Raw genomic sequence first — 25,031 nt, forward strand, 5'->3', positions numbered from 1 at the left:
CTGCTGTTTCCAATGTTTGAGATCGTGTGCGGTCTACCTCAAGGTTGGCAAGGAGCTTCTCTGTCACCGTAAGTGGGGCCTGTGTGGCTGACCCCCCACTGGTAGCAGTACGGTCCCTCACTACAGCAGCAGCCCTTTTCCGGGCATGACATATCAGGTCAGTTGTCTATGCCTGACCTGATTGTATGTGCGTCCATGGTGGCCCAAGATGTTCAATCTGCGGATGACCTCATCCCACAGGGCAGTCTGGTCCCACAGATTTTGCTGGCTATGGCCAAAAAGGATGGCATAGTTTAAGAATACAGCTTCTGTGATGGCTGCTGTCTCTGCATCGGTTTAAGGCGGTTGCTGCTCCATGGTACTTGGAAGACATAAACAGGGAAACACATCACAGGATATCACAGGACCTCAGACATTGCTCAGAGTTCTTTACAGAGCCAGTACATGAATATTTACTATCATTAGCCACCACTTACAAACACATCATACCCCTGTACCTAGCAGCACTGTATGAACATGCATTGTACTACTGGTCCTGATGTTTCATGTTCCCCCTAATGGAGGCCAGTACATTGCATAAACCACCATTCATCATTCACATTTGTGTAGAGGGATGACAGTGGCCGTGTTCCTTGCAGATGGGATGTCAATGGTGCTCAGGCTTTGCTTGCATACAGTGTGTAATGGGGCTGGAAGCATATGCCTGGGTACATATAAGATGCAGACAGGAATGTTATCAGGCGCCAATGGTACTTGCTTTTGTTAACGTTGATTAGGCAGTTTGCACCTGATCCATGATGATGAGGGGAGGGGTACGTGTGTTGTGCATATCCACCTATACTGATGGTGAGCCAGGGGGGCTAATGTTTGCCCTAAACCTGTCTGCAGCAGGTTGGCTGTAGCTATGGTGTGTGTATATATGGTATGATTGAACACCATTACAGGGTGGGTTGGGTTGTTGCCTCTGAGACTGTAGTCATATGTGGAGATGGTCTTGTGATTGCCCTTAGTGGATGTGTCCAATTTGTACTCATAGTTAGCCTTACAGTAATACACCTGTGACCTAATATGCTCATTCAAACACAGGCTGACATGCTTGCCAGTTGGTGCATGATTCTATTTTGCCCTGTACAGCCAATATAGCATCCCATTGTATGCTTTGTGCATTGCTGCTGTCCAGTGAACGGGATTACTCTACTTTGGTGGAGACAGGTTTTACAAGTCAGGTATTGCTGAGGCCATACAGCTATGTGGGTGGTCATATATCTGTTTGTATTAGGCATGGGCACAAGGTCATAACACTGTTGGACACCTCTCCACTTTCAACGTGGTACTAATGCATATTCTAGTACCCATGTCTGTGTCAGGGTAATGCAACAAACATTAGTTGTAGAAGTGTAACTCTGCTGGATGCACATAAACTAAGATTACACATAAGTACATGTACAGCTTATTTACCTGACATTTTGCACCCCATGTCAGTTGTTATGAGGCAGCCAGGTACACCTACCCATACATACGTATGCACAGGTAATACCTGCTATACATTTTTGTTCTGTGTCAATATGGCACACTATAATTGCAGTCTTGCTGCTCAGTCAGTCATGTCAACCTGTTAGGGCAGGACATCTGGAGCATCTGGAGGACACTGAACATACATGGTGGGCTATGGGCCAAAATTAGTGACACTTTCTCCATATTGCTGTAACACATGTACATCATTTGATAGTGTGCAGTAGCCTTTGCATTCACAGATATACCCTGGAGGATGTTTGATGCTCATATGGCAGGTAGAGAGGAGGAAGGCTAGGAGTGTGGTAGTGAGGGAAGGAACTGTTAATGTTGTGAGTATGACTGGTATGGGGACAGAGCTAGCTGATATGATGGAAAAAGGAAAGGTGGATATATTGTGTGTTCGAGAGACCAGATGGGAGGGGTGTACAGCTGTGTGTATCGGAGTCGGGTACAAATAGTTCTATTATGGTGTCTACCAGAGGGGAACTGGTATAGGGGTTAACCTGAAGGAACATTATGCCAAGAGTGTTTGTGGTGGTGATAAGAGTGTCAGGTAAAGTGATGTTTAGGAGGCTGGGAATTGATGGTGTAATGATGCCAGTTGTTAGTGCATATGCTCTGCTTATTGCATGTGTGATGGATGAGACAAATGTACTTTGGTGTGGTTGGATGAAGTGGTGATGAGTTTACCCATGGGTGAGAGAGTGGTGATTGGAGCAGATTTCAATGGGCATGTTGGTGAAGGGGACAGAGGGGATGCAGAAGTGATGGCTAGGTATGGTGTTAAGCAAAGGAATTCAGAAGATTAGATGATGGTGGGGTTTGCAAAAGAGTTTGGACATGGCTGTGGTGAATATGTAGTTTTTTCCAAGACCGAGGGGCATAGGGTGACATGCAAGACTGGAGGACGATGCACACAGGTGGATTATCTCCTATGCAGGTGAGCCTCTTTGAAGGGGATTGGTAACTGTAAAGTGGTGACAGGGGGAAGTATAGTTAGGCAGCATGGAATGTTGGACTGTGGGATGACGTTGGTGATCAAGAAGAGGGGGAGGACTCTGAGGGCAGCACCATGGATCAAATGGTGTATACTGAGAAAGGGTGATTGTGAGGTTGAGTTCAGGGAACAGTTAAGATAGGCAGTGGGTGACAGTGAAGAGTTAGCAAATATCTGTGTAACTACATCCAAGCTAGTAAGGGAGTTGAGTAGAACGGGTCTTGTTGTGACATCTGCACAGAAGAAAGAGGACATGGAGACCTGGTGGTGGAATGAGGAAGTACAGGGCAGTATACAGAGAATCAGGTTGGCCAAGGAGAAGTGAGATTGTCAGACAGATGAAGAAAGTAGGCAGGTGTATAGAGAGATGAGGTGAGGTGCATGGTAAAGAGAGTGGTGGCAAAGGCTAAGGATGGGGCATCTGAAGGGTTGTATGTAAGGTTGGACACCAAGGATGGAGAATAGGACCTGTACCAATTGGCTAGACAGAGGCACATAGCTAGGAAGGATGTGCAGCAAATAAGGCTGATAAAGGATAATGGTGGAACTGTACTCACAAGCGGGGAGAGTGTGCTGAGCAGGTGAAAACAGTACTTTTATGGGCTGTTGAATGAAGAGAATGAGAGACAGAGAGAGAGACAGAGAGAGAGAGAGAGAAGGTTGGATGATGTGGGTATGGTGAATCAGGACATGCAACTGATTATCAAGGAGGAAGTAAAGATAGCTATGAAGAGGTTTACGAATGGAAAGGCTATTGGTCCAGATGACAAACCTGTGGAAGCTTGGAGGTGTTTAGGACAAATCGCAGTGGTCTTTTTAAATGGATTGTTTACTGTAATCTTGGAAAGTGAGAGGATGCATGAGGAATGGATAAAATGTGTTTGGGTACTGGTTATGAGAATAAGGGTGGTGTGCAGAGCTGTAGTAATTAGAGAGGGATAACACTGATCAGTCACAGCATGAGGTCATGGGAAAGGGTAGTGGAAGCTAGGCTAAGAATGGAGGTGAGGATTACTGATCAGCAGTATGGTGTCATGCCAGGAAAGAGCAGAAAAGATGCAATGTTTGCTCTGAGAAAGTTGATGGAGATGTACAGAGAAGGTTGGAAGTAGCTGCATTGTGTCTTTGTAGACTTAGAGACAGCATATGACAGGATGCCTAGAGAGGAGTTGTGGTATTGTATGAGGAGGACAGGAGAGGTGGAGGAATCCATACAAATGCTACAGGATATGTACAAGGGTAGTGTGACAACAGTGAGTTATGCATTGGGAGTGACAGGTGCATTTAAGGTGGAGGTGGGAATACATCAGGGATCAGCTATGTGCCCTTTCTTATGTGTAGTGGTGATGAACAGGTTGACAGACATGATCAGACAGGAGTCCCCATAGACTTACCTGTTTGCAGATGACATTGTGGTCTGTAGTGAGAGTAGGGAACAGGATGTGTAAACCCTGCAGAGGTGGAGGTATGGTCTAGAGAGGGGAGGAATGATGGTCAGCAGGACTAAGACAGAATATATGTGTGCGAATGGGAGAGAAGGTAGAGGAATGACGAGGATGCAGGGAGTACAGTTTGCAAAGGTGGGTAGGTGTAAATACTTGGGAACAACAGTTCAGAGTAATGGTGAGTGTGGGGGACAGGTGAACACTAGAGTACAGGCAGGATGTGAGTGGTGGAGAAGAGTGCCAGGAGTGATTTGTGACACACGAGTACCATTAAAAGTGATAGGGAAGGTCTACAAGAGGGTATTGAGACCAGCTATGTTATATAGTTTGGCGACATTGGCATTGAAAAAAAAAGGCACGAGTCAGAGCTGGATGTAGCAGAGTTAATGATGTTAAGATTTGCACTGGGTGTGACAAGGGTGGACAGGATTAGGAATATGTATGTTAGAGGGTCAGCCCAGGTTGGACAGCTTGGGGACAATGCCAGAGAGTGGTAGGATTATGTTGGTTTGGACATGTGATGAGGAGGTATGCTGAGTATATTTGGGAAAGTATGAGGCTGCCAGAGAAGAGGAAAAGAGGAAGGCCTGAGATAAGGTGTATGTATGTGATGATAGCGGACATGTAGGTGGTTGGTGTGACAGAGCAAGATGCAGAGGACTGGAAGACGTGGAGACAGATGATCTGCTGTGGCGAGCACTAATGGTTACAACCAAAAGAAAGAGAAGATGATTTTGTAATGTCAGTGTTCACAGGTTTACAATTATTTGCCAGACATAACACAACTCTTCATGACATAACTACAAATATGAAGCACACATATGGTCAGTGTGCATAACACTGGACAGTTGAATGGTATGAGCTTAGTATAAAACATGCAGTTCAACACACACAGCTGCAACAGTATTTCAGTATGCAAATACACTGTATAGGTCCATCACATGTCTGAGACAAACATGTATATCTTATTTGTATTCACAATTAACATATAGATATCTGCAACATCCCAGTAGCTGGCCTAGCAGTGTCACAGTCAGTATTGTGCAACACACACTCCAGTAGTGGTCATATGTGAGCCATCCTTTCCTGGGGTGACTCAAGGCCCTGAGCTGTGTTCTATGTCACTGCCGACAGACACAGATGCTATGGCCATAGGTTCTGCTCAGCAATATATCAGTACAGCATGTGTTGTTGAGACATAATATTTTTTAAACTTCCTATTTTTCACGTATACATAGCCCCTACTACATTCCATTCATGCTTAATTGTTTGACATACCTCTGTTTTTTTTGTTTGGTTCAGTTGGTATAATCCATCAGTTTCAGTGTGTGTGTGTGTGTGTGTGTGTGTGTGTGTGTGTGTGTGTGTGTGTGTGTGTGTCTCTTTGTTTGTTTCTCTCTCTCTCTCTCTCTTTCTCTCTCTCTCTCTATCTCTCTTTGAGACACATGTAGGATATACATCTGTTTTGTATAGGCAGCAGCTTGCCTTTTGTAGGTAATGCTCATGAGCAGCTGATGGCCTGTGCACCAGTTGCTAATTGCATGTAGAACAGCTGTGGTATCATTCCCATACCCAGTAGCATGGAAACACACTCCTATAACTGAGTACTTCATGTGGGCATTGCCCCTTTCCCTTGCCTGTGAGGAGGACTTCATAGAGGTGGGTGACAAACAGCATCGCAGAGGGTAGTTGCAAATACCTCTTACAACAAACACTATGGAGACAGCCCAACAAACTTGTTGAGAATGTTCCAGACATAGAGACATAATGTAAGTATTGCTTCTGTACAGTTGAAGTAATGCTAGTTTGATAGGGTTTGTGTGGATATGGCTGCTATGTGTGAATTTAAGTCTGATAGTGTTATGTGGTTGACATAACTCTCAACTGTAGGGCTATCCGCAGACTGACCAGAGCTTGGACACTTATATTTTGTGTGTTACTCACACATTTTTTGCCCTTGGAAATTCAGTAGCATATTCTGAGGATGGCAGTCAGTAAATGGTAACATCTGTGTGTGTTTCTGACTTCATATCCCTCAGAACAGTTATGATACAACAACCCTGTTACACCAGCAACTTTCTCAGTTTATAACAGCAATATGTCAATAATGCCCCTGTGTTTGGGCCCCTGCCCCCAAGTATGTCAGGCTTTGTCCAGATGTCATGCAGTAAGAGGTGGATAGATATAGTATATCATTATATAGTGACTTCATTCCTGATATCATCCTAATGATGTATCAGACTCCCAGACATGTTATGTGTAGGAGATCTTATATATAAAAGAAATACTAGAAATCCTACTTGGCAACAAAGACCTAGTCCAAAACATAGCTATTGAGAGAGTACACTGGGCACTTCAGAAAAAAACAATTCTCTGATACTCCTAGACAAATATTTGCAAGAGTTTTAAATTTATCTCCTGTAAAAACCATCATTCTGACTGCTAAATCCAAGAAATATATTACATGGAGATGCAAGAAAATAACTATAGCCCAAGAAAAACTGCTTTCAATCAAACAACAAAGGCAACAGCTAATCACGTACTGCTCCTATCTGATAAGTAAAGAAATAGAGTTTCAAATGAAACACCCTGGTCTACTTGTATTCCATTATAACAGCTGCTCATACCAAATTAATACTCCACAAGAAGCTAAATCAACCTTTTATAAACTATTCAAAGAAGTGCTAAGTAAATGAGCTCTCTAACAAATGCTTTATCTAGACATGTACAAAAAGATTAGCAAAAACAAAATCCTTTGAGCTTACATTATCTCTTGATGATGATACAAAATAAATAAAACCTTAATATAAATAATAAAATAATAATTAAAATTAATAAAACATAAATTTCCAGTATTTCCAGTATTATTTCCAGTATTTTAAGTTTCCTTAGATCTCCGATGCAGAGTTCCAGAGGACCTGGATGACACAGGAAGTAAATAATCCAAATATGACCTGTAACCTTTATGTACATTCAAGGAGCCAATTTACCAAGACTGAACAAGTAGAATCAGGAAAATAACTTCTCCTTCTCTTGTATCCAAGAACTTTTAATGAATCGCGACTAGTTGAAAAACACAGACTTTCTCTGTCAACTACTCAGCAGAAGAAAATAAACAGTAAGCATATTTTCTGTATCTGCTAAAAGATCATTCAAAACAGCAGAATCCCGAGAAGACAATTGAGATGAGCCATACGAACTAAACACATTTGATTGTATAAGTATTTCTCAGCGCCCTACATACATTGCAGTCCTATATAGGTACTTTAATATAGGGGGAAATAAATTTAACCTTATACACTGTAAATATGCTCTCTCTCTCCATTTACAATTATGAAAGGCAGCCAACTGATACCAGGAAGAAGAAAGAAGTAAGAAAGGTGGGGAGAGAAAAAAGGCAAAAGGAAATAAGAGAAAAAAAAGGAAAAGATACCCACGTCAACACAAATATTTTCTTGATTTAAAATACACTAATTGTAGTTTTTTTGTTTTTCTTAAAAAAATGGCTCTTCTCAGATAGATGTAATTCTGAGTAACAGCTAATATAAAAGCTATTCCTTTATGCTCATGACCTTGCTTAACCATATGATCTGTAGCACAACTTGCTTATAAAAAATGAAAATGGCTTGTCTTATAAATATGAAACACACTGATCTATTTTATAGCCATCCTCCTTAATTAAACAAATATTTTAAGCTCCACCACTCCATATAAACCACATTGTACAGCAATAAAACAGCCCAATGCAGAACTTTGTGATATATTAAGAACTGATATACAGAAGCTTTACCACTCGCTCGCTATACTATATCCTGACCCAAAGCCAATTATGTTGTGACCATACAGTACTGGAGTAGAGACCTATAAATAAGCCTAACATGTTGGCCTATTAGTGGCTGTATGATTATGAAGTTTATATAGCTTATCAATACCTGAATATCACCAGAATGCTGATACATAAATTATACATTCAGCAAGGTACTTGGTGAATAAAAGGCAGATTAAAATAATCTCATGAGCTGATTAACGACCTATACATTATTCTTTACGGCATGATTTCAACAAACATATGAAAGGCTCTTTAGAAAAAAATAGTAGCTTATGCATCTATTTGAGGCAGGAAGATTTGCACCTCCCTACTATGTCTTGGTGGCTCGAGGTGTGTGTAACAGTAGTTTGTCACATAGCCTCCCATCATAGGTCCCCAAGTGTCATCATACTGGGTACTCTACATCACCTTAATACGTGAACTATACTGTTCTACATAAGGTAGAACTGGAAAAAGATTATGAAAGGAGAGAGAAATATGGAATGATGTGATGGAGGGAAGAGGGTTGAGATTACATTTAAAGACTATTAGAACTAAGCCTATAAATAGACCATGTGGGGGGTTTAAAAAAGTGTGATAATCTAACCTTTATAACAAATCTCAATTACCTTACACCATATATAAACAACTCTATCAAGGAAAATGTAAAATCAATCATATAATACCTGCCAAGAGGGTAAATATGTATAGTAGAATGGAATGATTCTACATGACTCTGGACACATGAAGATAGAAATAAGAGTCTGTGATCAGAGCTTTATGTAACTCATTCTTAATATTACCTCAGTAGGTGTATACATTTGAATAACTTATTGGGATGTTTTTGACAACCTTTCTAATACATTGACAAGTAGCTATATAAGTAGTAAAGATACTACTAAGATTTTATTTTATATGCCTCTGCACCAATATTTGAAGTCAATATGATCTTTTGAAATATATTGTCTTTTACCTTTTCATTTCAAACAACTGAATATTGAGGCAGTTATCATTCATAAAACACCTACTCATAAAACTGTATGAGGAAACTGTTTTACTTTTCTTTATACAAGTTTGTAAATAACTACTTATCTATGATATCAGCTTACCCAAGTGATGTTAAATGTAAGTCTTTAAACTCATATGCTAATCTTGCATTGCCTTTATATTGATGTATGACCACTGTTCTCTACTATGTATAAAGAAACCTCAAATATATACTAATACTAGCTTAGTTAAATTTCAAAGCTAAATACTGTTCAAAATGGAGTGAAAATTTCAGAGATTATTTGTTGTTTGATAGACTGTTGATACATGGGATTATAAAATGTATATTGTATTATAGCTTCTTAAAGTTTCTAAAGATGCACTCTAATGTTAAATTATATTTTTCAGTCAAAAATCTTTTTTATTTTTCTCTTTCAGACCAAAGGTTAAAGTAGTTAGGATGGGGCTAGATCTGGGGGACTATGATGTCACCATACTAATCAAAATTCCACTTAACATTATTATGTTAAACACTCCAAAAAAGATATCTCAATATCAAAGAGGAATTATTCATACACAATAGAGGAAAATAAATGATACCTATCAACTCATGGAATATTAAAGGCCTTCAAGAAAAATGTAGTCATGCACTTAATCCATCAAGTCAAATCAATAATCACCTTTTTATAAGAAACACACATGTAAAATGAACAATGGGATAATGATAGAAATAAAAACTGGATACAACAAATTATTGCTGCTGGGGATAATACAACCTTGAAAAGTACTGCTATTATTATTAAAATATCCTTTCAAGGCAAAATTCTGAATTACAGTACAGGTATTAAAGGAAGATGGTGTTACTTTTCCAGCTCTTATCCATACTATGACAAACCCCTATTCTTCCTAAATGTTTATGATCCATGTGTGGACCAATCAAACTTTATTTATGAAATCCATAACCTATTAATGAAATACCCAAATCACTTCTATATCTTGGCTGGAGACTGGAATATGTTAATTAATCCATCTAATGATAGATCTTATGCAAACAACAAACAATCATTACAAATTACTTCAGCCCCTAGAAGAATTAATAGTCGACTTTGACCAGATAGATCCACACAATATGCATCAATCAAGCAAATTAACAAGCAAATACACATATTACTCTGCGTGCCACAAATCATGCTCAAGAATTGATTTTTTCTTGATATCTGATTTCTTTACAAGATACAAAATTAAGCACAATATTGAACCCAGATCTATCTCTGATCACTCAAAAATCTCTATAAAAATAATCAACTCTAAATTTAATCACACCTATCAAAACTTTTCAAAATGGTCCCAAAATCCAAATTTAATAAACAAAAAAGAAATTATACAAGAGATAGCTCATATTCTCTCTAAAGTAGAAAAAAAAACATCACGAAGAGTGATATACCTTACGATGTTCAATGGGCAGCTATAAAGACAGTCATAAGAGGAGTATTAATACAGAAAGCATTATTAATACAAAAAGCAAAATAATGAAAGAATAACAAGCATAGAAAACCAGCTGAAACAAGTAGAGGTAGAATTTCAATGTAACTATTCTAAAGAATTAGAAAACATCATGCTCAACTTGCAGAAGCAACTTTACTCTTGCAAACATAACAATACTCTATCATTAAATTAAAACTATTCTATAAATATGCAGAATGGGCTCAAATACCCTCAAAATTCCTAGATAGGTTAATAAATGTTAAAAACAGTCCCCCTAAAATAACTGAAATTATACGTTAAGACAAAACTTTATGTGCAGACTCTGATATTAAGTCCTTTGAAGAAATATTTAAAGAGCTATATGGTCCACAAAAACAACTTTAAGTCAGAATCTTATGAAGAATTTATTAAAAATGTACAGTTTCCACTTTTAAATGATGAACAAATTAATAATCTAAAAACTCCACTTACATTAAATGAAATCAAACTGGTCATTGACAAGCTAAAGCCAAGCAAAACCCCTGGTCCAGATGGTTTTATAGGTGAATTCCGCAAAAAGTTTAAAGTACAATTATCAGCATACACATAAAGAATTACTGAAAGAAAACTTGTATGAAACATGGTCAACTATTGAGAAAGATATTTCTGTATGGAAAAATACAAAAATTTCCCTCCTATCTAAATCAGCTATTATTAAAATGAATATACTTCTGAAGATCCTATTTCAGTTAACTGCCATAAATCTAATAATTCCAAAAAGCTTTTTTCTTAAAATGAAAATAGAACTTTCAAAATTCTTATGGCATCCAAAAAGTATCAGAATAAATTATAACAAGCTTACCTTACCTTACCTAAAGGAAGGGTAGGAATCGGCTTACCTGATTTTCACCTCTACCACGATATTATATGTGCTAGTAGAATTATGCAAACAGCATATTAGGATTCCTCAAACCATGACTTGTCCCCATTATGGGTCATCAAAATATATTATCAACACATTCATTTGCAAAAAATTAACCCTAGAGCCACCCTCTTCATAAATCAAAGTAACATTAAAAACATTAAAATGCACCCTCTGCTCAAAAATAAAATTAAAACCGTCCACCATTTGATATCATTCCTACATCTAGAAACCTCTCTTGACTTCTTACAGCCTATTCACCTCAACACAAACCTAACGCTTAATAATTGTATGACAGACTTAAACAAATATCCTCAAATAAAAAAAATATCACAGTATGGGAAATCTACCAAATGAGTGAAGATATGGTGGCTGAAATTAGAGCTAGTCTAGGAGTATCCTAAAAATATGATCTAATACTAAGACAAATAAATCTCTTAATTAAAACAAAAGTATCTAACTTAAAAATAAGTGAACAAGATATCACAACTCAAACAATCTTAAAAGTTCTACTGTACAAATCCAAAATGCTATCTACAGCCTACAAATTAACAATAACAATCAATTCCCAAAACCAACTCCTATTCTCTAGTTACTGGAATGAGAAAAACAATAGTATCACTTCAAAACCATCTATACTCAAATTGTGATCAATAATAATGCATACCACACACCTGTCTTATTAAACAAATTTAACTTCAGATACTCACCATACTACGCTTTCTGCCCTTTAGCCTTGGCTGATATCTTACACATTTTTTTGGAGTTGTAAAAATGTCTACAAACTATGGTGCTCATTAAGAGCCAAACTGGAGAAAACGGGATATGCTAAGTTAACACTTTCGTGGGAAACCACAATTCTTAATATAATACCAGGACATCTATCTAACCTGCACCAGCATATCTTGATCACGATATGTGCATTAATAAAATTCTACATAGCAAAAATTGTTGGATAGATACAAAGTTACATGGGAACATTTTAGAAATATGGTCTCTAAGTATATTCTATCACATAAACTGGTTACTAAAATAACAAAAGAAGATCTCTCACTATCAGAAATATTGGAAATCTCTTTTGGAAATTATTCTTAGAGACCAAAATTATCCCTGTTGAAATTACTAATATTATTCATATTAAAAAGACATTCTCTGGTAACATAAACTGTTAAATGGAAGGCCTAAAGTAAAGTAAAGTAAAACAAGTAAAACTACATTACTCCCTTTTCTTTTCTTCTACTTTCCCTGCCTTTTCTTCTATCTCACTATTTCTTCAGTCTCTCATATACCTCCTTTTCTTTGAAACAAAAGAATTATGGTGACATCAAATTTTAAATATTGTAAATAGTTATTTCTTAGGTATCTTTTATACATTTGTATATTACATATAAGTGTGCATTCTACAAACTGCTATTATCACTAACTTCTACATAAACAAGAATTGTCTACAGCTCAATGTTTCTCAAAACCAAATATAATAATATAATAGAATGTGCACAATGAACCTACTTATTGTCATTATAGGTACTGTTTTATAAATGTTGTGATGTCAAATTTTCTTAAGAAAAATAAAAAATGATATTCGAAAAAAATACATATTTGGGATACAGCTATATCTCTAAATTCTGTAGAAATGCTCAGCTATACAGAAGGATGTGACACTTGCTGTAGGGATCCAATGGCTGTCCGCACACCTCAGTGACCCTCTGGTGAAGCTCTACTGCATCTTCCAATGCAGGTCATCATAGAGGTGGCTAACTTGCACTCCAGTTTAGTAGATCTCCATACATCATAGGTGTTCCCTCACAATTTGGTTCCAAAGTAAATCATCACAAAGTTCTTTGGCCTGGCTCTTATCTGATGCTCCATACTAGTGTAGATGGTCAACATCTGTGAGGTCTCCTATTTGGTCCAATTGGGGACCTAGACACATCACAGCCTCCTAGAAGTAGCCATCTCAATACTCCAATGGAAAATATAGTATAAGTAGAAAAATGCTCACTGCGGTCCCAGTCAGTTCACAGGTAGCAATGGTCTGATCTGTAAATGTATCAAAATCAATATTTATAAGTGGAACTTATGTCATGTTATCAGATCATTGGAAGATAATGGGGATGTGCTACACATGGTACTGTTTATCAATACGTATTAGGTAATTGAGTGGAGCGCCTTCCTGTTACATTAAGCTATTGGTTAATATGCCGGATTTTGAGAACTTATGCAGACATGAGCAAATGGGATTCCAAAATGTGGAGTTTTACCAAACCTTATTAATTATTTATGGTACAAATGGTATTTAAAGATGGAGGAACAGTAGGTGCTCTTACATTCAATGATACCTTAGTCATAGGTAGCTGATAAGCTAAATTGCCACCTGCTAGCATTTCAGTTTTGGGAATATTACTTTTGTTAATATTGCCTCACTCTCAAATGCACCTGTTTAGAATTATTTTTTATTGAAAATGTGTGTTTTAAGACAAATGTTAGTAATTTACTAGAATTCTGTTTGATTTGCCTTTATGTATGCAGATGTTGCCATCTGCATCAAGGACATGTATTAATAGCCCATATGCAGTTGTATAGACAGATTTATATAGCAAAACTGAACAGTACATAAAGACGGATTTATGGATTATCCATATGTCTTGCTGGTGACTCCAGCGTGTGATGGATTCTGAGATTATTCATATGTACTGTGTCCTTTTGCTGTTATGAATATTTATTCATTTATGGTTCTTAAACTGTTCTTATAACTACTGGTTCAATATAAAAAGGATCCATACCCTCTGTGGCCTGCTTATGGATACTGAGTTTTTCCAACATTTTCTGTAAGTTGTTCATTCAATAATTTGTGTAGTTTTTTAACATAAAAGACATGCAGACTTTTTTGGCATGGTGCTGTTGTTTATGGATCTCCATTCAAAGACTATGTAGTATAAATGGCTTGAATCCCACAGACAGCCTCTACTGTCATGAGTTATGTTGCTTTTACAACAGTTATTTATTCAAGCATTATTGTAACTTTTTATATGTCATAGTAAGTGTTTCATAGGCTTTTGTTCTGTGACAACATGCACGGAGTCTCCTTGGACATGCAGGGAATACAATATGGAGAAATAAAATGTGGGCCAACATCACCAAAATGATTAATGTGGTTGGAGCTCACAATAGGTCACTCCTATTTAGCATTTTCATTAACAACTTCCATTCCATTCTTACTCAAAGCACTATTATCCAATATGCAGATAATTCAACAATCATCTGCACTACCAAATCCACATTGGAGCTACAGCTCCTTACCTAAAAAGCCTTTACATCAACTGAAACTTGGATGTCCAATAACCATCTTGCTCTAAACCCCAATAAAACTAAGTTCCTAATATTTACCCATTAAATAAACACCTCCTCAACAAGAATGAACTCTCAGTTCACTCCCAAAACAACACTATCATTGAAGTTGTTCCTAATACTAAACTGCTTGGTGTCATTATAGATGAAAACTTAACATTTTACCCTCATATCCACAGCAACATTAAAAAGACACTTCAAAAACTGGGTACTCTCAATAGACACAACTACGTCCTTAATCTCACTACAGAAAAGACTCTAGCCTCATCCTTCCTGTTACCCTCTCTCTTATATGGTGCCCCATTCCTTATGAATATTCAGTCATCATTGAAAACTAAATTAGACCAATGCTACAATAAGGTTGCTAAATTTGTTACAAATGCAAAATCTTCAGCCCACCACGGTGCATCACTTCGTCAACTAAACTGGCTCCAACTTCCACACCATCTCACTTATCTACAACTAACCGCAGCACTTAAATTTATTTATAAAAATTCAGTCTGCCCTTCTCTTTCTTCCTTACTGCCTATGTATCACCCAAACAGACCCCTTAGATCAGAAAACAAAATGCTTCTCAAAGTCGAAAAGCCAACTCTCTCTGCCAGTCAAATGCTCTATTCTTTTACTGTCTCTAAACTTTGGAACTCCCTGCCACCTTCAATCACAACCATCAGCAATCCTGCTCTCTTAAAGAAATCCCTCAGACAACACGTCTCCTCTCTCTGCCTATGTACTTCTCCCAAACCTACACTCTCCAGCACTTGATCTCCTTCCACTATAACCCCTTACCTTACTCCATCTCCTCACTTCCACTCTTTTCCATGCCTCCACTGCAGACTGCCTAAGCACCACTCTGTCCTGCTAATTTCCACTGTTCATGCTTATATACCTCCATTAGTTAGTTAGCATACAACTGACACTCTACTCATGCAACCCAATTATCTGTATCAATGGAATGTTTAATACAAATAAATGTTGTGTATGTAAATAATCTATACTCTTGTCCCCATACTTTTCTTTCCACTGAGATTGTATATACTATGTGATGTGCGTCAGTTCGTGTCTGTTCCATTTAATCTAGATAACCTATTTTCCAATGCAAACATGTCCTGTAAATATGCACCTTTGTGCCCATAATACTCTAATGATTGTTATGGTGACTGTACATACTCTGTGTTCTTTCATGAATGTACTGTCTAATCTATGTGGAGCTTTTCTCCCCGGGCCTCCACTGAAAATGGACTCACCTAGGCCTAGCAGACCATCCCGGTAAACAAATGCAATACATAAATAAATAAATAAATAATAGATCCCATGAGGCCTCTCACCACCACTGCTCTGACATGATCCTACATGCAGCTAACAGCTTATGATTTATAGGTTCATAGGTTCATAGGTAGGTACTAGGCTACCGGCCCTGGGGCCTATACAAGCCCTTCCAAAAAGGTACCCTGGCTTTTGCCACCCAAGAAAATTATTTTCCTGTGCCACTGTCAAGCAGAGTCACAGAGGTGATCCCCGTGGTGAATTTCCTATTTCCCATCCATGGGAAATGATGGTATGAGAAATCAAGGAATGCCACTGATGGTGGCCCACCATTGACTCCCTCCCGATGAGATCACAATATTTCTTGCATCCTTGCATACGCCAATGTTTCTTGCCTCCCTGCATACAATAAGTGAGCAACGTCACATACCCGGGGGTGGGATAGAAGCAGGAGTTGTTCCAGGCTGAACATATATGTCTTACTTTGCATAACATGGATGACTATAGAATAATTCATTGCATATTGCTGTTGCATGCATATTCATGTATTCTCATTTTGGATTTAGAGAAGCAGAATTGAATCATGCACACAGATCCACAAAGGGTGATGATGATGAACAAAAGTGTAATGACATGCTCTCGTCCAACTGTAGTACAGGAAGAACAGTGCCACCACCATGTGTAATGCTGTCTGAATTAAAATTCAGAGGTCCATCTACTTCTGGACAACATCAGGGAATGGCAGGTGAGTGTCTCCATACAATGTTACTGTGACTAGTACCTTTTACTGCCTTAGCCTCATGTCATGGCACTGCTGTTTACTGCCATGTTGATATTTCCCTAACATTGTACACTACAGGATCATCCAGTGGGGGCCCAAGCCCTGCAGGTGCAAGTACAGACAGGTCAGGTGTGTTATCACAACCATACTTCTCAACCTCTTAGAGCAAGAAATCAGGACAAAGCTATAAATAAAAGTGGGACAAAGGCCCAAAAATAGGAACAGTTTTTAAATATTGCTCTTACAAACTTAGAAAGTTGATAGAATAACAGGTTTTGCATTAGCATCAATTTTCTGAAGGGTATGAAGTCTGAAACACAAGTATCTGTCATTAATTTCTAATTTCAATTTTTAATGATTTGCCATTAATTTGCCAGAAAAAACACAATTTTATGAAAAATGGACCAAAAATATGAGGCAAAAATCTGGACATTCTGCGAAAATCTGTGCAGTTGAGAGGTATGAAAATTCATAGTTTGCAACAATGTGTAACAGACCTGTGGTACCTGATGCTGATGTCACTGTTTTTCTTTACAAGGACATCTGGCCAGCAGGTGCAACGTCCATCATGTGAGTATCTGCAGCCCCTGTTACTGTGTCGTATATGTCATGCTGTCAATATTCTGTTGCCTGCATACATGTCTGTGCTGATATTTTCTATACTTTCCCACGGAAGGATCCACAGTACAACACACAAACCCACAGCATCAGGAGTGTGTCAATGGCCTGCTATTACTTATCCTTCAAACATGTAATTTTTGTTACTCCTGATGTTGTCCTCCATTAATACTATGTCCTGCTACCGATTCATAGGGCAGACTGCAACATCACAGAGTGCACAAGCAAGTGATACATCTATTAATACCTACTGTATGTTTTAACATTTTTTGAATGGTTCACATTGGCAATGGTGTGATTAATAATGCTGACTTTGTTTCCATACAATAGTTGAAGTTCATCCCTCTTCTACTGCACCGTCTTCCCTCCAAGACTTGTGAGCTATGTGTTATGTTTTTGCTCATCACATATGTCATGTATGTTGGCTATGTAACCTAATTGTCAACTCCCTGTTATGTAGAATCTGTGACCTATACACAGACAAGACATAATGGTAAGTCACTATTATCTGTAATATTGCAGTGAGATATATATGTCATATGTCTTTAATGATATCCAGCATATGATGTAAGCACTTTGTCCTAATCTGTGCCATCTGTCTCTTCTTTTAGCACATCGACTATCTGTATCCTCCATTAGCCCATCCAGTGATCACAGTGTGGGATCAGCTGTATCTCAGTACAGTAACATGGCCTCTGGCACATGACACAGTGTCATGGTGATAGAATCTGACCAAGATGGTGATAGTCATGTAGATGTGGCTGTAGCCTTAAATGAAGATGGAAACTTTTCCAGCCATTTTGATAATGACAGGACACTGGATGATGGACAGGATGAGGCCTGTGAACAACAAACTCAAGTTGAGACTGCAGCTGATGTTGAAAGTTCCCTACAACACATTGATACTATGTGTCACAATAGATGTAGGCATGCAGCTGGTGTGCATAGACTAGTGTCAGAGGGTGTCTGCCTACTCCTACAGGCAAATGAACATTCCCAGCAACATCATGGATCTGACATCTGTGCACTTGTCTGTGCCGCAGATTTTGCTGCACACAAGGTAGGTATGCTGCATGAAGGAGAGGAGAGAAGACACAGTGAGGTAATGGTTTCATAAACAGCCCAGAATGAAAGTATGTTATCTGTACATGGTCAATAGAATCCCTGGCCTCTACAGTACTACAACAGTGTCATAGTACAAGCAGGCTTCTGCATGCCTTGACTGTGCTTAGCCAATTGCCACATGGGAGAGTCAGGCCCCCTCTCACCAGAAGCAACCTTATCCATTGGGCATTAATGTCTATGTTCCAATGAGCATGCACTTCTGCTGCTGGCCCAACTGCTTTGGGCCCAGCAGTAATGACCAGACAGTGAAGTTGCAGGCAGGCTCCTTCATCTTCACATGTTGATGTCACCCCATAATTCTTCTCTGAGGAGCAACCTGTAACAAGTGTTTCCATACATGGTAGGGGCAGACAGGACTGCAGTGTGAGCCATCAGTGAGAGCACCCTAGAGTCCATTAAAGTAACACACACAGTTGATCCACTTGGTCCAGTAGTGTCAATCTCACCCCATGGCAATGATGAGTGCTGTGCAGAATACTGGCAATGTCATCTGTCTGTACCCATTGACACATTTGATGCCATTTTAATCCCACAGTTTTACTAAACACAGCTGACTCCATTTATTACATTACTTTATCTATACTTTAGAGTGAAGTAATTGGCTTGTGATATTAACACAGCATTATGTCCTGCATTGTTTATCTGTTTGCAGCTTTTTATAGTGGAGAGATATGACTGACTTGCACTGATGTATATCCCTTATTGTGTGCCATACACTGATACAACAATCTGACTCTTTATGCATACCTGTGCCAGTTTTGCCCTGAGCTGATGATCCCTGTTGTGATAGAATTGCAAATGTTCATAATGTTATATGCTATGATTATGTTGTTATATTCGATGATCAGTGTGTGTAATTGTCGTTATATGTAATCAGTGTAGCTGTGGTTGGGCAACACCTGAACATCAATGTTTAATCAGTGTACTCATGTATGAGTGGGTTGCCATGACTCAAAGTTGTGGGTCAGGCACTGCCGTGTTGCCTGGGCCTGGATTTTTGCTCATACTCTCTGTCACCCACACCTGTGTCTTCTGCCCCTGTGGCCTCCTGCTCCTCCTCTGATACCTGTGGGATGTCCTCTTCAGAAATCTGTGGTTCTTGGGGTAGTTCACCTACACCTGCAGCTGGAAGACCACCATGTACTCTAGTTAGCATTTTGTGCCGCATGGCGCACACTGTTATCATCTGTGCTGCCTTCTCTGGTGTATATTCCAGTGCACCCAGAGATGTGTCCAGATATCTATACCTAGCTTTCAGTACACTAAATACATACTCTATGGTATTTTTGGTAGTTGCATGTGCTCTATTGTAGGCCTCCTCTGCAGGGTTTGCTGGTTCCCTGTTTGGAGTCATTGGCCACTGTCTAAGTACATAACCACAGTCATTTGTTGTGGGGAGTAAACACACATGTTGTCAGCATGGTTTTTGTTGGGAGGTATATCCTTAATTTACATCCTAGCTGTGTTCCTGTACTTACCAGTACTAGTCCCAAGGTATTTCACCTTGTTGAAATGCAGCCATCAGTCCATTTTCCCTCCATATGTCAGCATCATGGACTCTACCAGAGAGTGTTGCAATAACATTTATTATACTGTTATCTGCTGCACACATATACTGTCAGTTCAGGGATGGTCATCTCTTTCTGTTTTTTAGTTTGCTTCAGGATTTACTAGTGTCTTGACAGGGATATGTGTACAATCTATTGCACCAAGTACATGGGAGATGTTTGCAGTGCTGTAGAACTGGTACATTATAGTTCTGTATTCCATGTGGTTGTATGAAAAGTGGATGTACTCATCCAAATTGCTGCACATTACTGCCAGGAATTTTGACAGGATATGACTGGCAGCTGTCTGTGACACTCCCACAGCATCCCCATGTTTCTCTGGAATGTCCCAGATCGAAGTACACCCAGACTGAGACACTCTAGTTTCAAGGAAGATTGGGTTTCCTTGCGAGGTGCACACGGGCATGTGTAGAGCACACATGTTGCAGACAGCCTGCACCAGCTGTCTGTCTAGGTGGTACTTGTCAGTTATTTGCTAGTCTGACAACTGGTTTAGTTGTAGCCTTGCTATGACTTTAGATGGCTGCCTTCCAGGGTGCACAGCTACATCCTTATTTGTGGCTTTTATCACTGTAGCCTGGTGCAGTTCATTATCAGGAGGTTGCATTTTTCTTTTATTTTGTTAGGTATCCTTATGGAATATGGCAGAATCCATAGTAGTAGCTGACATTCTTTCTAAGGTCATATAGCATATGCTGAGGATTTTGTAAACAGAGTCGGCATTGCAGTTTGTCACATTTAAGCTGTGTTGGGCACAATGTCATTTGTAATCAGACAGTTGTACATGGAATCCATAATTATCCTACACTGAATAGCTAAGTACTTGGACTGCTTTCAGCATGTCTTCTGAAACTGTGTCCATAGCTGGTGTGCTGAAGTCTTCCTTTGGTGTGCTGAGCTGTCTGCAAATAGCTTGTGGAATCTGGACCAATATCCATCAGCCATGTAAAAAAATATAATTGTATATGTAGATAGATAGATAGATAGATATAGATATAGATATAGATATAGATATAGATATAGATATAGATATAGATATAGATATAGATATAGATATAGCTAAAGGAAGCAAATCCTTGTGAAAATTCTTACTATATACACCAGCATATCTATACACGTTAAGAACATGCAAAACAGAGACATACATGCAGATAAACGGTGAAGAAAGAGTAAAATCCCATGACTGGAGGAACTCCCTGGTCAACCTCAGTAAGAAGCTGAGATCCCTCATAAAATCCACCAAAGCTAGTTACGAAAACAAAATTGCCACTGACTCTAAAGACAACCACAAAGCATTCTATAGCTATGTCAAGAATCTCAATGGCAACACTCAGATCTGCTCTGAGTTACAGCAGAATGGCACTAAATATACAGAACCAACTGATATTGCCAACATCCTGGCAGATAGGTTCAGTGCTAACTTTACCCCCCTCACCCCCTAGAGGGCTCATCTCTATACCGGAAGAATGCAAAGTTCCTGTAATCATGGCTGCACAGGTAAAAAACACACCCTCAAAAGCCAAGAACACAGCATCCATGGGACCTGACAATATCCCAGGCTGCATTCTACACGAACTACAGAATGAACTGGCACCCTACCTGAGTACCATGTTCAATCATAGCCTCACCTCAGGCTTTGTGCCCCATGAATGGCGCACCGCTTCTGTTATCCCACTCCACAAAGGGGGAGCTACGACAGACCCCGGGAACTACCGCCTCATTAGCCTGACGAGCCTGGTCTGCAAGGCCATGGAACGTATCATCATGGAACTCATAAACAAAGACATTGGTAATCTCCAAACTCTGGACCCTACCCAGTTCGGATTTGTAAAAGGCAGATCATGTCTCCTAAACCTGATTGACTTCTTTGAAGCAGTCACCAAAGCCATAGATGATGGTAAAGTGGCTCACACAGCTTATCTAGATCTCCCCAAGGCTTTCAACACCATCCCCCACTCTAGAATTATAGATAAGCTCACTAAACTAGATATAAATCCCTATGTCACAAGATGGGTTGCCTACTGGCTCACGGACAGAACCCACACTGTGAAAGTAGCAGACTCCAAATCCGACTTCAGACCAGTGACAAGTGGAGTACCACAGGGTTCAGTCCTGGGTCCTCTCCTATTTGGTATCTACATCTCTGAAATACAGGCTAATACAGAAGGTCTTTGGCTAACAAAGTTTGCAGATGACTGCAAACTAGGAGCCATAATTGAAACTCTTAACGATGTGGACATACTACAAAAGGGCCTCACTGAGACAGATGCCTGGTGTCAAAGCCATGGCATGAAGCTCAATGCCATAGTGTATTGTCATCCCCTTTGGTAAAAACTCTGTACCCATGAACTACCACATAGCTGGTAGTCTACTTAATGCCGAAAATGTGATAAGAGACCTTGGGACACAGCTGGACAGTAGTCTCTCCTTTGGTAATCACATCGCCACAGTGGTCAGGAAATCCTTCTACGTGGCTTTCACCTCATCACAAAAGGTTTTTCATCCAGAAAAAAAAAGGTCATTGTTCCCCTCTACTCATCACTCATTAGACCCATTATAGAGTACAATGCCCCTTTTGGTATGTACCTCACAAGACATCTACAACAACTGGAAAGGCCACAGAAATACCTCACAAAGAGGATTACTGGCCTCAAACAGATGCCTTACGCAGACAGTCTAAAAAAACTCCAGCTTTACTCTGTCGCATATCGCCTACTCAGAGGAGATCTCTGCCTAACATACAAAGCTATGTCGAACCCAGAGCTGTTGGACATGCTCCACTTAAAGAAATCCCAATCCCTCCACGCTACACGCTCTAGGGACCTAAACCTTGTCACCACAATAAACAGAACATGCTGGAGGGATAGATTCATGTCTCAGAGACTTCCCATACTCAGAAACAGACTAACTATCTATGTCAAACAGAGCTCCTCATTAGCACTCTTCAAGAAAAATCTTGATGATTGGATAGGAAATAGGAAATTCACCCCATGGATCACTTCTGTGGCTCTGCCCGACAGGGGCACAGGAAAATAATTTTCTTGTGTGGCGAAAGCCAGGATACATTTTTGGCTATGCTTATATAGGCCCTAGGGCCAATAGCCTAGTACCTACCTATGAACCTATAAAGAAGAAGAAGAAATGGTGGTTAGATGAAGTTAACATTCATGAAAACCATTTGGATATTAATATCTTCAGCCTTAATCTCACTCTTTAAAAAAAAAACAGTTAAAGAGTTTTCATTTTCCCCTCTACTGTTTTTCTGTGGTATGGTATAATTTCACAACTAAACATTAATGCTGAACATTGTTGTGCAGTCATTTCATTAAAGTCTAGAGGGTAGTATCCTGGCTAGTGCTGCAGTCATCCCTGAAAGCAGTTTACAGAGACTTACAGGAGTTTGTTTCAAACAGTTGTTGCATACCATCAATAATTTATTAGATTCAGCATTACTTATTAGTGCTTGGAATATGTGCAATGTGTACCATAATGGATTTCTGACCATAAACTACGTCTTTTCTCAATATATTCTCAACATCAGTGGGGACTTTCTCTACTTGCTATATTAGAAATGAATAAGACATATTTTTATCAGACAGAATGCAGGGTATAAGTTACAAAATAGTCTGTGCAGTATTTCATAAGTGATTTCTGTTCAGGAAATAACATGTTCTTGTACAAAAAGGAAGTAGAAAACTTTTTCCTAATCAGACCAAACTTGAATCTTGACAGTATTCTGTTTTAGACAGTTAGTACATACAGGTTTATCTATAAGTAACACTGCATTTACAGCATTGCATTTCTCTACTGATGCTTATAGTAGACTGCCACATTCTGTTCTTCCATGGTAAAATAAATCAATATTCATAAATTAATATATAAATTAACCTTATATTCATTTTATACTCCTAAATTGCAAAGGTAAGGTGTCATTTTTTTAAATGAAGAATAAAAAGTACCTTTATTTGTAACAAAAAAAAATATGAGAAATAACCTATTTTTATAAATGGCATTATTTTGTTCATGAAATGTATTGTATTTCATAACTGTTGACTGGAATTTAAAATAATTTGCCCATATTTGAGTCCAGAAAATAACAGATTCATAGGTTTTAACAAGAGTAGATATTGAAAGAAATCATTGATGCCTTAAGGTGATTATTTTCCTTTATTAATTTGAACTAAATATAGTAATCTTTTTAGTACTGCTACAGTGTTTTTGAAAGAAAGCCCAAATCAAACTCCAAATCTTTTCTCTAGCAGTATTATGACAACATTTATTTCATCTCTTCAAGCAACAGGGTACATAAAATCTATTGCATGTTAAGACAATTTTGCTTTCTGCAAGCTCCATTTATCTCATGCTAGTGTGTATTTTTTCCATTTTGGTTGAGGAGGTTATATGTGGTTAAAGTCTAGTTTCATTTATTAAGTGTATGACCTGAAATCAAGAACCGCATGTTTCATGCTAGAAGACCTTCTTGCAAATTGCCTGGAATAAACCCAATAATCTTATTTAATGTTATGTTAGTGTACATTTTTATCCATTTTGGTTGAGGAGGTTATATGTGATTATAATCTAGTTTGATTTATTGAGTGCATGAACTGAAATCAAGAACTGCATGTTATATCACACAGTATAAGTTCCAACGCTAGAACACCTTCTTGTAAGTAGTCTGGAATAAACCCAATAATAGTATTTAATTTCATATCTTGCTATACATATTGTGATTACTTGTACAGCTAACAATTTGAATTTAAAATGTTGCCCTAACTTATTGTGAGACAGAGTTAAGATGTCATCTAGGCAGCAGAAGAACCCTTTGTGTAGAGGAGAGCCTTCTCTGCTTTTTTCAAGTTGCCGACCTGACAAATTATATATCCTGGAGCACCCTTGCAACAGACGAAAAGAAGCTTATTTTTAACAATTGTCTTCCATTAAAAAATAAAGAAATGTATTTTGAAGTACAAAATCTGTAAGAAAAAGTAATACTTCCTAAAGACAGAATTTACTTACATTATTATTTCAATATTATAACATTTAGACATATTTTACACACACACACACACATACACACACACACACACACACACACACACACACACACACACACACACACACACACACACACACACATATATATGATTGTATATGTGTGGTGATTAAGCCATAATTTTATTGTACATT

The sequence above is a fragment of the Protopterus annectens genome, chromosome 4.part1 (assembly GCF_019279795.1).
Source record: "Protopterus annectens isolate FY-2018-M chromosome 4.part1, PAN1.0, whole genome shotgun sequence".
NCBI lineage: Eukaryota > Metazoa > Chordata > Ceratodontiformes > Protopteridae > Protopterus > Protopterus annectens.